We start from the raw sequence: 17,239 nt of genomic DNA, 5'->3' as shown, positions 1-17,239 counted from the left end.
GCCTTTTTGCATGTTGACTGAGATTTGGAAGATACCGGATCAATCTCCATTTGTAGGTATGTATTGATCAAATCCAATTTGCTGGAACACAGACATCTATTACAAGTAGTAAACAAATCTTCAATACAAGGTAGTGGATACAGGTCTATACATAAAACTATACATAAAACTGGATTCAATATCGCTTTTAAATCACCATAAATTCAGATGGAGCCATTCTTCTTGATCACTCTACTACCAGAAATCATCTCCCCAAGTAAGTACTTATAGATGGTGATTAAGTCATATCTAAATTATATCAACTGAGGTTCTTTAGTCTATCCCTGTAAGGCAAGGTTTCCAGACCCTGAATCATTTTTTAACTGTTTCCTGAATACTTTTCATTTGTCAACATCCTTTTTTTTAAAGTATTGACACTAGAAATGAGTGTAGTATTCCAGTAATTATCACACTAATACTATATACAGAATAAATAACACCTTCCTACTTGTACTCAATATTCCCTTTTTTATATATCCAAGGATGTCATTTGCTATCTTAGACACTGCATCACACTGGCAGCTCATGTTAAGTTGGCTGTCCAACATGGCCCTTAAGTCCTTTTATGAATCATGTCTTTTCAGAATACAGACACCCCCACCCCTTTCTATAAGTGTGACCCATATTCTTGGTTCCTAGATAGTATAATCTTGTATTTAGCTGCATTAAGTCACAGTCTTCAAGTAAGCACAAGTTACCTGACCTGCCCCTATCATTATTTACCACTCCACTAGTTTTTTGGTGTCATCTGTAAACTTTACTAACAATGATTTTATATTTTCTTGCAGATCATAGACAAATATATTAAATAGTATTTGGCCAAGAACAGATCCCTCCAGAACCTGTCTCTTCTAGAAATGCCACATTTACAATTCCCCATTTAAAATTCCCCATTTACAATTACTTTGGGATCTCTTAGTTAGCCAGTTGATACATTTAATATGTTCTACTTTATTTTTTATCGTGTTATTATTTTAATCAAAATGCCATCCTGTACTATGTCAAATGACTTACATATATATATAAATTTAAGTATTTTATGTCAACACAGGTATAAAATAACATTGCTGATCATGTCACAGACCCAGTTAATTGGACTAACACTATGGTGACAGTGATTAAACTAAATAAAACTTTTACTTGTCTCAGTTCTCAACATCTAAACAGAAAAATTCAATTTGAGCACTTTCCTTTGAGCACTGTTAGGGGGATCTTTTTTCTAGATGTTTGCCAAGGCATTTAATGGATGCTGTTAGGATGTGAAAATGCCAGTATGAGGATATTTCATACCTTATTTGAAAGATATAGGTTTAAAAGCTGCCATTTGGCATTGCATTGTCACTGGAAATCTACCAAACTATTTTTGCTCAGCAATTTGCTGAATTTTTGAATCCTCACTCAGTCACTCTTCTCTTCTGTAGACTAAATGAGCCCAGTTCTCTCAGCCTTACTTCATAAGTCATGTGCCCTAGCCCATAATCATTTTCCTTGCCCTCTGCTGGATTCTCTCCAATTTGTTCACATTCTTTCTGTAATAGGGTCCCCAAAACTGGACACAATACTCCAGATTTGGCCTCACCAGTGCCAAATAGAGGGGAATAATCACTTCTCTCGATATGCTGGCAATGCTCTTCTAATGCTACCAAATATGCCGCTAGCGTTCTTGGCAACAAGGGCATACTGTTGACTCATATCCAGCTTCTCTTCCACTGTATTCTCCAGGACCTTTTCTCCAGAACTGCTGTTTAGGCAGTCAGTCCCCAGCCTGCCAGACTCTTCACTTGTCATTGTTGAACCTCATCAGATTTCTTTTGGCCCAATCCTCCAATTTATCTAGGCCAATACGTCCCTCAGCCCATGGCACTTCCCGCTGCCCCCATTGGCCTGGGACGGAGAACCGCAGCCAGTGGGAGCCACAGTCTGCTGAACCTGCCGACGTGGCAGATAAACAACTGGCCAGGCCTGCCAGGTTACTTACCCTGGCAAGCCGCATGCCAGAGGTTGCTGACCCCTGATATAAAATAAGATAAATATCAGATAACATTATTTGTTGTGTATACCACTTGAAGGATGTTAGGATTCACTTTAATAAGTTGTTCAGTTGGATTATCCCTTTTTATTCCACTAGTTGCATAAAATGATTCATATTTCAGAATGTCATATACATGAGCTTTTACATTCACTGTGTGAAATAAATTCATGAAACAAATTAAGCTCTATAGAATAGAGAATTTAGTTCCAGGACCTCAAACTCCCTAAACTCATATTTTTCTTTAATCTAACCAGCCAATGGGGCTTTGAGAAAAAAAAATTCCTGGCCCAATAAGGTACAATTTTGGTTTCAACTTAAGCACAATCATGGATTTTAGTATAGTCTTTACAATTATGTTACTTTTTTCACTTATGTTTATCTTTAGTGGTATCCTGAGTTTTTAAGGGAAAGATTTGTATGCCGTACTTGCTGACTGTCACATGTGTTCTTTTGTTCATGAACCAATAAAATGTTTTGCATTTTTATTAGTATGGTTATGATTTACTGTCTTGTTTTGTTTCTTCCTCTTATAGCTAATCACCTTATATAATCATTCAATTGTGTTATATATTTTTGTGGTTAATTCACATGTAATCAATGTGTGATTAATAGATTTAAGTTGTAGATATAAATTTAGGAAATATGAAGGATAATATTATAGGGGTATAGGATTGATAAGTATATAGTATTGGTGAGAGAGTATTAAGTATCTAAGTAAAGTTAAGCTGTAAACCAAGGCCTACAGGCCTCAGATCTGTAACATATTCATCTTAAAACAGGGGTCGGCAACCTCTGGCACGCGGCTCGCCAGGGTAAGCACCCTGGCAGGCCGGCCAGTTTATTTACCTGCCACGTCGGCAGGTTTGGCCGATCGCGGCTCCCACTGGCTGCGGTTCGCTGTCCCAGGCCAATGGGGTCTGCGGGAAGCGCGGGGTGAGGGCGAGGGATGTGGTGGCTGTGGCTTCCATAGTCTCCTTAGCCACACAAGGCCTTAGTCCTGAACCAGGTTCGCATGACTAGTTGGTTGAAAGATAATCCTGTACCAGTAATGTGCAACATTACAGTAAAAGATGTGTTGAGTGCTGATCTTCTGGAAACTATGCAGCAATAGACTGGAAAATATGCTGCAGTTTATTAATATCTCAAGATGACCAATAGTAATGTCTTGGGGAATTTTAGCTTGTCCATAAGTTGCTATGGTAATTATTTGTCATAAATGTTAATGAAAATAAGGGGAACTAAGGGGATAGCCAATGAGAAATGGGGCACCCCTAAATTAGTGGGATGTGGAGATTAGGATAAGGAAAAGAATTGGAACTTTTATGTATGTGTATGAGCCTTAAGAATTGTAAGCATAGCTCAAGCCTGTTTGCTGGGGGAGCAGAAGGAGGAGAATGTATGAGCAGACACCAGGATGACCACAACAAGTGGTGGTGATGATAAGGAAAATAATGATTGACATTCCAGAGTCCCCCAGCAAGCGATGGGAGATGGGAGTAATACCAGTCTTAGGGCTAAATACTTTGCGCTATCTCTATTTGGTATTTTATTTCATTGTTTGTGGAGTTGTTTATGTGCTTAGTAGATTTGTTACTAAAGGGACTTCTGATAAATTGCAGTTGTTTCTCGTGTGCTTCTAGGGTCCCTTATTCTAATGATACAAATAATATTCCCGATGCTATAGCGCTCAGGAGACTCAACCTTTATTGACCACTGTGGTCTAAAAGATCAATCTATATTAATTAATTAATCAATTAATCACCAATTCCTCAATAAGGCTACATTCTAATGAATGTACATGTACTGTCCTATGTGAAGTATGAGTTTTTTATGCTTACAACAGGACTCAGTTGCAAACTGATTTGGCTTTCTGTGTGCTGTATATGTCTTTTCATATCCCAGACCCTTTTTTGGGTATGGCTTTTGCCACCTCTGACAGATTACTGCTGTGTGCTAATACTTGTGCTTTGTCTGATTTGGTTTTGACTGCTGTCTCAACTGGTCTTTCCTTTTGCTGACTGCAACACTATCAGCCTGATCACATGCTTTAAGCTGTCCATTGCTTGCTTCTTTATGTCTGCCGATATCAATTTCCTAAATCAAATTATCTTAGTGATCTTACTTCTATATTTGTATTTATTATATACCAAAATTTTGTGTTTAATTGAATTGTCTGTGTGTTGTACAAATTCGCAGGAATTTGATCTTGATTCTTAATTCAGCCAGATAATGATCAATTGTTTCTTGCATCTTCTAATATCCACTAAAGAACATGCGCCTTTTGAACATCAAATATTTTCTGGGATAGCAATTAAATCTGGGAAAACAATTCACAATGAATAATGTATTTGGTATGTTTAGCCCTTTTTCTTGTTCTCAGATCATCCATATACAGATTGTGATTTTTACAAGTTCTTTTACACTTCAAATTTGTTTAAACTTTTGTACAAACTAATTTTAGACTTTGGATTTCACATTGTGAACTGATTTCTGTAAATAATACTGAGAATGATAATGTATGATTCAGTATATGGTTTGTAATCTGCTGTGAGTATGCCTCTGAGTTTCAATATTTTGTGATTCATCATCTGAGTCACCCGGTCTTGTTTCTTTTTTCTTATATGATGATCTAACTTTTGATTCCTTCTCCTTGTTCTAGCCTTAGTCCTGTCTATATGGCATTGGCTTTTTGAGTCCTTCTCCATTCTAGTCTGTCTTGAAGCAGTTCCGTGAAAAATCTGTACCCAGTCAAATTCTTTTGTATGATATCCATCCATCTGTTTGGGGGTCCTCAAAACCTTCTCTTACCCTACACTTCTAAAGTTTAACATGTTTCCTATATATTCTATCAATCTTGTTTTCACATGCCTAAACAATCTAAACCTGTATTCCTACAGCTTTTCTAGAAAAGCTCAGTGAATTTCCCCTTCCCCTAATTCATTTGTTCTTCACATGGTCCATCCTTGTAACTCCAGAGATCCATTTTAACCTTTTCATTTCTACTGTATTCAAGATCTACACCTGTCTCTTCCTCAGTGCCCAGCATTCAGAGCCAGACAAAGGTGCAGACCTAATTACCAACTGGTAGACTATTCTTTTCAATTAGATAGGTTTTCTCCTATTACAGATTACTCCCCGAGCATGCTGTACCTTTTGGACTACACATAGCTAATTGTCCGCTGTGAGTTTTTATATTTTGTGACAGGCTGCATAAGTCACAAGATATTTTTCCTGTTTCCCAATAAGATATAAGGTGCTTCTGCTCTTAATTAAATTAATTTTGTCATAAAATTACTTTTGTTGCATGATAAAATAAACCTCAGGAATGGGCTTGAAATTCATTTTCTGCTGCCATTCATACCACCACATTTTACTCATACAAATGTTCATAAAGAAGGAATAAAAATGGGAGGCTTTGACGCAGTCAAAGTGAAATTAGAATGTGATGAAATATTCTGTGTGTTATAAGCACAACATATTATTTTTTCTCTATTCACCCAGCTGCAGCTGCAATATTGCTGAAACTTTTCAATTATTTTCTTGTATTTCAACTTATTGTCCTTATCCCAACACTAAGGCTCTCACTGCATCTCATTACTGACTCAGCCTAGTAGCACAGCTAAACACATTAAACTTTCCCAGTCTTTTGTTGCATTTTTCAGCAATATGCCTCCAAAATTAAATGCACTTGGTAGCTTGAAGGGCTTAGTTTAAAAGCAACTATTTTCAGTTCTGTTTCCCACTTAGATGTACAAAGTGGGGTAAATTCTGTTCAGTATTACACTTGATATAGATTTCAAGTAGTTTCATAGATGTCAGTAGCACTACGCCAGATTTACACCATAGCAAAATTTGGACTCTTATGTATAGACTGTTTGGTTCATGATCTGTATTACATGTTGACTGGAATTAGGAAGCTCCTTTGATTCTTTTCTCTAAACAGCAAGCTGAGAAAGTAGACAGGATTTTCAAAAGCACTCAGTGCTGGCCTAACTCTGCTCCCATTGAGTTCAATGGAGTTTAATCATTCACATCAATGTGAGCAGAGATAGCCCAAAAACACTGAGTGTTTTTGAAAATTACACTCTTAGTCCAAAGGGTCAGATTCCTATCTACTTATTTACATGAATTTGATTTTATGCATCAAAGAGTCGCACAATGGGTCTACTCAAAGTGAAAAATACTACTCAATGTGAATTGAGTTAAAGGAAGAATTTGGTACCTTGAAGGGGGAAAATGCAAATAGTGATGTGGCTGGATGGATGAATCATGCAGCGGCAGCAGCAACTTGTGGAGCGAGAGTGGGGCTGTAGACTGAGAGGGACAGAGCGATGGCATACAACTGTGGGAAAAACTAATCCCCAGAATGGCCAGGAGGAGGCACCATCATAGCATTGAGCTGAGCACCCCTTCCCAGTGGGAGAGACAAGCTTTTGTGTCAAAGTTGGTCCAATAAAAGGAGTTGGTCCAATAGGAGTTCATAAAATTGAACATTTCAAAATGACAATAGGTATGATGCATAAGTTGCAGTATGGTGCACTGCATCTTTTCCCTCTTATCATTCAAACCACTGCAAAGTGATTTCCAATATATTGGAGGCATCAGAATGTTGACTCGTTCTTTAATTTTTTTATGTGATTTTTTCCCCCTATTGGGGAAAAATGATTAGCATACCTAGTCATTTGTAAGTCTGGTGTTAAAAAAACAAAAAACAAAACAGGTTCTACTGTAGATAGATTCACTATTGAATTAATATCTGTTATACATACCTCTCCTTTGGGACTTATTCTAGTACACCTAACCAATGAACAGCTCCAAACAACTGCCATTTAAACAAAAATGGGGTTGTGTCCTATTTTGGTTAATACACGTTGATGGACCTATCCTCCATGAACTTATCTAGTTATTTTTTGAACCCAAGTTATACTTCTGGCCTTTACAACATCCTCTGGCAAATAGTTCCACAAGTTGACTGTGCATTGTGTGAAGTACTTTTTTATGTTTGTTTTAAACCTGCTGCCTATTAATTTCATTGGGTGACATCTAGTTCTTGTGTTATGTGAAGAGGTAAATAACATTTCCCTATTCAATTTCTCCACCCCATTCATGATTTTATAGACCTCTATTGTATCCCTCCCCCCTTAGTCGTCTCTTTTTTCTAAGCTAAACAGTCCCAGTTTTCTTAACTCTCCTCATATGGATGCTGTTCCATACTCCTAATCATTTTTGTTGCCCTTCTCTGTACAGTTTCCAATTCTAATACATCTTTTTTGAGATGGGGGACCAGATATGCACACAGTTTTCAAGGTATGAATTGACCATGGATTTATATAGTGGAATTATGATATTCTTCTATCCCTTTCTTAATGGTTGTTAATATTGTTAGCTTTTTTGACTATCACTGCACACTGAGCACATGTTTTCCAAGAACTATCCACGATGAGTCCAAGATCTTTTTCTTGATTCGTATCAGCTTATTTAGACCACATCACTTTGTATGTATAGTTGGGACGTTAATCCTGTACTAGTGACAAGTTTAAGGTCACATGTCACATTTCTATCTTTCAGAGGTAGAAACAGGAGCTTTATAGGTGGAAAATGGAGAAACAAGTGGGACTAATCACATAGGAAGGTTCTACTCATCATGAGTAGAGGAGGCAGAATTTGACCCATGTATTGTTAGATAAAGCTTTTAAACTTAAGAACAACAAAGTTAAGATGTACAGGTCATTGAATTCTGTATAATCAGTGAAGACTGTAGTTGGCTTGGACTGAAATAAGTAAGGAATCCTGCCCCCAAATACTAGAGAGAAAATGAAATAGATTGAAAAATAGGAGCCATTTACAAAATCTAGCTCTAATTTCTCAAGCTCAATTTAGTTCACATTATGTTTTATTTTATCTGATGCATCATTGTTATACATTTAATTAAGGGAAAAATACTCTGAATGGAAATCTGTCTGGAAATGACTTAATATCCAATTATGTCTGTGCAACTAATGTTACCAGTGTCCAATTTAACTCACTTTTTCTAACTGACTAGCAGTTAAATGCAACTCATAACTTCATATTAATACATTTTCAGAATGATAAAACATGTTTGTTTTTTTAATTCTTGAGTCTAGGAAAACTAAAGAAGTTATGCTGACAGTCTTAATATTAAATGATATATAGTACAAACATCAGCAAGATGAGGAAGCCAGGAGAACTGTGAAAAAATATTATTGATTCATATACCATGCCACATTAAAAAAAGAAAAAAAAGGACCAGGCTTTTTAATTCATCAGTCTGTTAACATCCAACTAAGCTACCCAAATAAATACATGCATAAATAAATAATGCTTTACAAATACATTATACTATCCCCAAGCCCTTTTAAAATACCAGTCTAGCAGACATATGGATTTCATCACAATATTTGAGACCTAAATACAAACAACTTGGCATCTGTTCAAAGGTGACACTATTGATCCTACCAGCATCAGCTAGAAATCTAAGCATCAATCCTAAAATAATTAAGGGGTATGGTCTCCTCTTGATGTGTTTTCCTTATTTCCTTTCATTCAAATAGGAGTTAGGCATATCCAGCAAGAGGGAAATAAGCGTCTTCATATGAATGCATAGCTAGAAACATCAGTTAACTTAATAGATCCTGCTCTTTCCTTATGCTTTCTTGTAGATAAATTAAGCTTCCATCTTTGTCCTCCACTGCTTCTAGAGAAAAAAAGTGTTGTAAATGAATGCATCCAGCCTCTAGATAGTACCTTAAGTCTAATACCAGGCAAATGACTTCTTTCTCTGGAGTTGAGGGGGAAGCATCTCTTTCCACAGAATAAACCCTCATTCTCACTGTTGACATGTTTTGTTAGCATCATGGTATTAGATCACATTTTGTTAGCATCATGGTATTAGATCACATTTTTAATTACTGGAAGTAGAACATTAACTCTACAATACATTTTCATCATCAGTGATATTAATTTGTTTAATAAAAATACAATTTTACAAAATAATGTTTGAACACTTTCTAAACAGCAATACCCATTAGTCTGCAGAAGGGCTAGTTAGATCTTCCAATCAGTGAAGCAATTGTCATTTCCTTAGACCCTCTTGTGACATACAATGGAACCTCTACACAACAGCACTCTTCTGCTCTAAGGGTATGTCTACACTACCTGCTGTATCAGTGAGTAGCGATCGATCTATCGGGGATCGATTTATCACGTGTAGTGTAGACACGATAAATCGATCCCCGATCACTCTCCTGTCAACTGCTGAACTCCAGCTCAGCGAGAGGCGGAAGGAAAGTTGACAAGGGAGCGGCGGCGACAAGGGACGTGATTCTAAGTTGATCTAAGATACGTCGACTTCAGCTATGCTATTCTTGTAGCTGAAGTTGCATATCTTAGATCGATTCCCAGCCCCCCCTCCAGTGTAGACCAGGCCTAAGAGACAACTCCAAAGTACTGGAGAAAGTGTGGAGTACAATTCTGTCCCAATTTAGAAAATTACCCACTTTAATAAACCAATTTTGTCTGTCCCTTGAGTGGCCAATTAAGGTAAGATACGTATTGTATATCTTTCCTGGAATTAACTATCATGCAGAGATGATCACAAGCAAGTGTTATATAAAATCAGTACTGGTAAACAGGAAGGTATCTACCAACCTACATGGTAGGTGAGTTTTTCATATCCTGTTTGTTAAGGTATGGCACACAGCTAATAATATGCTTCTGTTGCATAAGGAGTGTGTGGTTTGTAAGATAGTTTTTCTCTACTCTTGATGTCATACATGTTTAAGTTTATTCTCAGTATTACTTTTGTATCTAGCATTTTTGTCAGAGCTGCATGGATGAATTATTTATACACTAATATTTCTTTTAAATCTAAATACAATACAGAATGAAGTAAAAGTAGGAGAAAAAGTTTAGATATCTTTCTGTCCAAAGATATTGTTCAGTTCTTCTGTAACATTCCAAGATACATAAAAATGTAACACTTAATTAATTCAACCATCTAACTTAGATTACAATGTTTATTGAACACAAAATACAAAACATTTTAATAAGGTTTAATAAAGTTAAATAAGTAATGGTATAAGGCTGTATAATTAACCCAACTATGCAAGCCATAAATGTGCTATTCCACCGTAATTGATACATTTAACTTGCAAGGACTTTTAGGATATAACTGGTGTTTAACAAAATAACTGTAGTGAGTTGATTGGATATCAATTAATTGCCAAAAATTAGCATGTTAGTTGGCGTTTATTTTACTATAGTGGTAGTTTTCTAATCAATTGCTAATGAAAATACTTAAACTATGCCTTTCAATTTCAAAGAATGAAATTATTTAAAAATTTAGTAGATAATAAGTGTATAATGAGGTGGCAACTAAATTTATGTCCCATATTTACTGAAGCTCAATAGCTACAACAGATATTTTATTATCATTTAAACACTTTTATTAAGACTAAATTGTGTACTTCTAACAATGAATGTACTAGAAAACTTTTAAATTTATCTTTCGCTTTGGAGGATGCAAAATGAAGTGTTTGAAAGTTTCTTGTTCATTCCTGTATTATACATTTTAGGCTTGCTATTCTTTTTTTTCGTCCTGATAAGCATGCTGTCACATGCTTGATAATGAAACAATACACTGTAAAGATATAGCAGATAGCAGAATAAAGTTCCTTTATAATAACTCAGTTGCATGCTATGTAAAAAGAATATAAAAGTAGACTCTTTAACTCTATTCTAGATAGAAAAGTTAGGTAAAGTAATATATTTCATTGGACCAACTTCTGTTGGTGAAAGAGACAAGCTATTGAACTTAGGGCTTGTCTTCACATACAGTGGCACAGATGCAGCTGTACCACTCTAGCACTTCAGTGAAGATGCTATTATGCCAATGGAAAGTTTCTCCCATTGGCATAGTTAATCCACCTCTCTGAGAGGCAATAGCTAAGGCTATATCTACACTACAAAGTTAAGTGGATTTAAGTTATGTCAATGTACAGCCACCACTATAATTAAACCACTGTTGCATGTCCACACTATGCTCCTTGTGTTGTCCATAGTAGCAGCTCTTGCATTGACACAGATGGCAGGTCTTCACAACCCGCTAGATCGGCAAGTAGTGATTGATCTATCCGGGATAGATTTACCATGTCTCGTGCAGACGTGGATAAATCGATCCCTGAACTCGCTCCCCGTTGACTCCGGAACTCCAGCTTGCAAGAGGCAGAAGCGGAGTTGATGGGGGAGCAGCAGCGGTCGACTCACCGCCGTCCTCACGGCCAGGTAAATTGACCTAAGATACGCTGACTTCGGCTACTCTATTGGCATGAAGTTGAGTATCTTAGGTCGACCCTCCCCTCCCCCCTCAGTGTAGACCACGGCAGAACAGTGCACTGAGGCTAGCTATCCCGCTGTGCAACTGGCTTCAGGGTGTTTTGGGAAGAGCTTGGAGGCATGTTCAGCATCACATGATGCAGGTTTCTCAATTCCATCATTCCATGAGCATCCTGCTAGGTTTCCAGTTGCTTTTCAACTGCCCTGGTAACCTGTGGGTCAGCCATCTCTGTCAGAAAGCATGGATCCTGAACTGCTCTTTAGTATTGTGCTGTGTGTTATGAACATAAGGCTTTAAGAGGTGCTCAGTCAAGGATAGGGTGGGGTTGCCAACCCCTGGACTATAACAATGCACATGAACCTATTATTATTGTCTTGAATGTTAGCAGCAGCCTCTATATGATAGAAAATAATAAAGAGAAATTCAATTTCCATAAGTAGATTTTTATTCCCCATCCATGCAGTCATACCTATATAATGCTGAGGTAAACTTCATTCATGGATGGGAAAGTATCTTAAAGGGATGGGAGCAGGGAATTCACAAGCACATAGACCAACAAGGCTGTGACAGTTGGTTGTATGTGCGGCTGTCATTGTGTTTAATCTCCTGTGGGATGGAGTGCCTTGGATATTGCTGAGGCCCCAGAAGATACATGGAGAGTATAGGGAGGTCCTTGTGATTCTCTTCCCCTACCTCCCTACAGTGATTTCTCCCCACAGCCTCTTCTCACCACAGACCCAGGAGATCTACCACCTTCCAGGAACTCCAGGCAGGAGCATGTTTGCTATGTGGAGCTGGCATGCTCAGCTGGGCAGATGTTCTGCGAGCTCTCCACACAAAGCAAACGCGAAGAGCAATTTCAAAACTTCCTGGGCTTTACAAAGGGAGGGGCACAAACCTATGTACCGGCAACAGGGCAGCGAACTTCAAACTGGTGACCAGAACAGTCATGGTGGGCATTGTGGGATACTGCTGGAGACCAAAAGGGTGATGTAAGCAACAGTGTCTACAGTGACACTGCATCACTCTAACTACATTGTCCTAAGATCTGCGCCTCTCGATGTCTGCATAGCAGGAGAGTTAAAACAGTGGGAGGAGCATTGCAGTGTGTCCTCCTCCATAGTTAGGTCAATGTAAGCTGCCTTATGTCAACTTAACTTTGTGGTGTAGAGAAGCCCTCAGTCAATGAGAAGCTCTCCTATTGACATAACACTGTCTACACAGGGGGATAGGTTGATATAACGACATTGCCCTAAATCCACACTCCTGAGCTACTTAGTTACACTGATATAGGTATGCAGTGTTGACCCGGCATTACACAAAGCTTTCCATTAGGTCTTGAAACATAAGAATATTACAGCTAAACACAAGGTGGAGTGTCACATCTAAATACAATGTGCCCACTTCACTTTGAATGGTCCTTTGAAATGAGTGTTAACTACTTACGGTAAACAATCTGTTCCACCTTGTATTTATTTGTGACACTCTACATTTCCCAGCTCTGAAGAAGAGCTGTGTAAGTTCAATAGCATATCTCTCTCATCAACAGAAGTTGATCCAATAAAAGACATTCTCTCTAATATCCTGGGACCAACATGGCTACAAGTACATCTTACACTGAAAACCAAGTTACAAACCACTGCTTCATTGATTCTGATAATTTAGGACTGGATTCTAACATTAAACACAGCTAAGTTGCAGTCTCTCCTGCTTCTCCCTTGCTCCTATTTACCTATCCCTGCTGCAGATTACTCTTCCCCCTCCCCCCTTAACATTGGTAGAGTCATTCTGTAGGACGAATATAGCCAAGGTTCCTCCAATTCCCAACCCTGCCCTGACTACTTTCCACTCACCTGCTTCAGGGAGGAAGTGGTTAACTAGCCTCGTCATTTACTCCTATATGCCTGGACCCGAAGATCAGCTAGCACATGTAGGGACCCAAGGGAGAGTTCTTTCTCCCTCTCATGCCCTTGAGTGAACATATAATTCAAGTCAGAATCTAGCCTAGAGGTAGCTTCATTTCATTTCAGTGGCAGGTGAACTAGTGTGTGTGTGATGTAAAATGTGTTGGACTTCTTTGGCTGCATAACTGTGATCATAAGCAATATATACCTATAAGCAATAAACACATTTACAATCAGAATGATAGTGATCTTTTTCTGAGCGTTAGTTTCTTGTTTAATTCTTTGATTCCTGCTTCTGCAGCAGTTCAGACTCTGGCTTGGAGGGTGCTAATGCTCAGCTATGTTTTACTTCCACAGCCTAATAGATTTAACAAAGCCTTCTGAACAAACTGAGTCTTCAGATGTGTGTCACAAATATCTCACAGTAGGGATCTCTTCTCTACTTAAATTATGAGATCTAAATCTTTTGGTTTGGAAATAACCATCAGTGACAATGTGGGGAATCTATGTACAATTTATGAATTTTATATGAAATTTGAACTCATGTGAAGTTTTATCAGTCTGCAAATTCCATTGTGGATGTGAGGTTAGTTTGCCTACTCAGTTATTTTTACCTCCATGTTGGACTGGGATATCAAAGATCGTGGCACAGGGCTAACAGAGGGTCATTAAACCTTGATGATCCTCTATGCAAGTAGAAACATCTTCACAAGAAGCTGGCTTCTACCCAAGATAACTGGCTCACCAGGGCACTAGTCACCTGGCAGGGGTCTGCTCACCTGTTGAGGGGGATGAGTTCACATGATAGAGGAGACTGGAAGGTTATAAAAAGCAAGTTCTGTTTCTTTTGCTATTTGCCACCAGCTGAAGCTGAGGAGAGCTGCTGCAGAAGCCTGAGATGGGGGGAACCTTGCATACCTGAGCACAGACACACAATAAGGACTGTCAAGGGAAGGCTGGGCTAGTGGGATGGATATTGTATTCAGGGTGTCTGTGGCTTTCTAAATCATCTGTCTTCTTTTTGTGCTTTATTTCTTAAGTAACGCATTTTTCAGTTAGAAACCTTTTGCAGAGCCTGTATCTATTTGTGCCTGCTACCACATGTCCCTGAAGATGTAAACTGTAAACCAGAAGGTCGAGCCTTTCAGTGGGATTCTGGGGAATGTGCAAGAGCTACTGTTGAGGCTTTGGGAAACAATAGTTGTTTCAAGGCCAACGCAATTGGACTGTAGCATCATCACTGCCAAGATGGGTGCCAGATATGATGTCTGCACCTGGAATACATTCCTAGTGCAGAGACCAAAGTCTGGGACAATACCAAAGCTCTGCCCAGCCCCTGCAAGTGAATGACATGTGAGATTCGGTGTTTGGATCTCCTCACAGCTGTCTGTCAAGTTTCTAGCAAGTAGTACTCAACCAAATCTACGACACCATCTCTTTAGATCAACCTGCATTGATTATTTCCTCTTCTCTATGGATACTTATATGTTTAAAACCTATCCAGAGGGAAAAAAAACAGATAAGAATGTGAGCTCCCTGAGTGATGCTAGGGTGGAAAATGGCTATCACAAACTTTTGATGTATAAACAAATCCATGCATCAAACCTTGATGCCAACTCTGCCCACATATCTACACCAGCGACACCATCACAAGACCTAACCAGATCAGCCACACCATCACCGGTTCATTCACCTGCACGTCCACCAATGTAATATATGCCATCATATGCCAGCAATGCCCCTCTGCTATGTACATCGGCCAAACTGGACAGTCTCTAAGGAAAAGGATAAATGGACACAAATCAGATATTAGGAATGGCAATATACAAAAACCTGTAGGAGAACACTTCAACCTCCCTGGCCACACAAGAGCAGATCTTAAGGTGGCCATCCTGCAGCAAAAAAACTTCAGGACCAGACTTCAAAGAGAAACTGCTGAGCTCCAGTTCATCTGCAAATTTGACACCATCAGCTCAGGATTAAACAAAGACTGTGAATGGCTTGCCAACTACAGAACCAGTTTCTCCTCTCTTGGTTTTCACTCGACTGCTAGAACAGGGCCTCATCCTCCCTAATTGAACTAACCTCGTTATCTCTAGCTTGCTTCTTGCTTGCATATATAAACCTGCCCCTGGAAATTTCCACCACTTGCATCCGAAGAAGTGGGTATTCACCCACGAAAGCTCATGCTGCAAAACGTCTGTTAGTCTATAAGGTGCCACAGGATTCTTTGTTGCTTTTACAGATCCAGACTAACACGGCTACCCCTCTGATACTATCTATGTTCATTACCACCTAGACATAGATCAGGGGTCGGCAACCTCTGGCACGCGGCTCACCAGAGTAAGCACCTGGCCTGGGACGGCGAACCATGGCCAGTGGGAGCCACAATCAGCCAAACCTGCCAATGTGGCAGGTAAACAAGCTGGCCCGGCCCGCCAGGGTGCTTACCTTGGTGAGCCGCTTGCCAGAGGTTGCCAACTCCTGACGTGAATGGTTCTGTGTATTAAAGGGAGGAAGTTTGGGAAAGTGATAGAAGTTTAGATGTAATTTGGTACTATAATATAATTTTATCAGGTAATTTAAAAAATAATCATACATATACAAACATTACAAACTGAAGCCCAGTGTTGTGTCCATTATTTAACTGACAGGAGTGGCCTGTAGTCAGAAGTGATTTGTAAAGTGGAGTAAGTTTTGTCCCCTTACCCCAACTTAGATTATCTTGCCCTAAAAACCCTTTCAGATCTATCAATGCTTAAGCAGATCTAAATTCATGTAATTTACACACTGAAAAGTCAGAAGGTATGAATTTAAGTAGCCCTCTTCAGTAATTCTATCTCCTTGAATAGTAAATTGTACCAATTTACAACCCCTTAAACATGGATAGAGTGAACGTAATTAGGTCTAAGGGAGTTTGAATGTAAGAGGTTTAAGATAACATAAAGGGGAAGAGGAAAGGAGCTAAATGTGCACCAACTAATATATCAATTCTGAATTTGGCCCTCTGATTTAAAAAAATAAAAATAAAAAATGATCATTTATAGACCTGAATCTTCAATTAGGTTTCCCAGCTCAGATTTTTCCCTGACTTTATATAAATATAAATTTTATATAAACAAGTCATCTATATGCTCATTGTTACTAACTTCAGTGATGATGCCTTGAAAAAATGTTAACTTTGATGAAGCACCTAATCTAGATCAGAAAAGAAATGACCTTTCATTGATTAGCTATTAATTGCCTTTTGTTTTTCTATCAAATTTGCAAAGCTGCCAACCTTCTGGAGGATAAGGAACAACTATCTAGCTAGCAAGCAAGTCCGGCAATGTCTTAATGGAAACACTCAAATATAATCTTCCAGCATGTTGTTTCTTACTTTGTCACTAAGTATACAGAGAAAATGTGCAATTAACTATAATCTTGCTTTATTAATATATCCTCTTGATCCTTCAGTAACTTCCAGGTTTGTATGTTCAGAGGCATATACAATGGGCATTGTACCCTTTTGATTAAGTAGCAGTCTTTTGTTGAATGATCTGAAATTAAGACAAGTAGCCTCATATAGTTACTAACTGCTGAATATAAGTATTTAAAGTGAGTAAAAACTTATTTCACCGCTTTATGCTTTAATTCATTTAATATTGTCTAGTGTGGTTTTTTATGTTTGTTATTTAGAAACACACAAAAGCAGAGAGCTACTAAAATATAGGATTTATTATTGTCTGTATTGTCTGATTATCTAGGTTCTTATATTGGTGCCTATTACCATCATATTTGAGTGACTTGTCACACCTAGTGCAGTTGGAGAATAATTAGAGTTTCATCCAAAGTCATCTGAAGTCAATTGGATTCCTTCCATTGATTTTAATTGGTTTTGCGTCACACCCTCTATGGAACCAATACACT

This window comes from Mauremys reevesii, linkage group 1 (assembly GCF_016161935.1).
Source record: "Mauremys reevesii isolate NIE-2019 linkage group 1, ASM1616193v1, whole genome shotgun sequence".
In the NCBI taxonomy this organism is placed as follows: Eukaryota; Metazoa; Chordata; order Testudines; family Geoemydidae; genus Mauremys; species Mauremys reevesii.
This window is presented reverse-complemented; position numbering follows the sequence as displayed.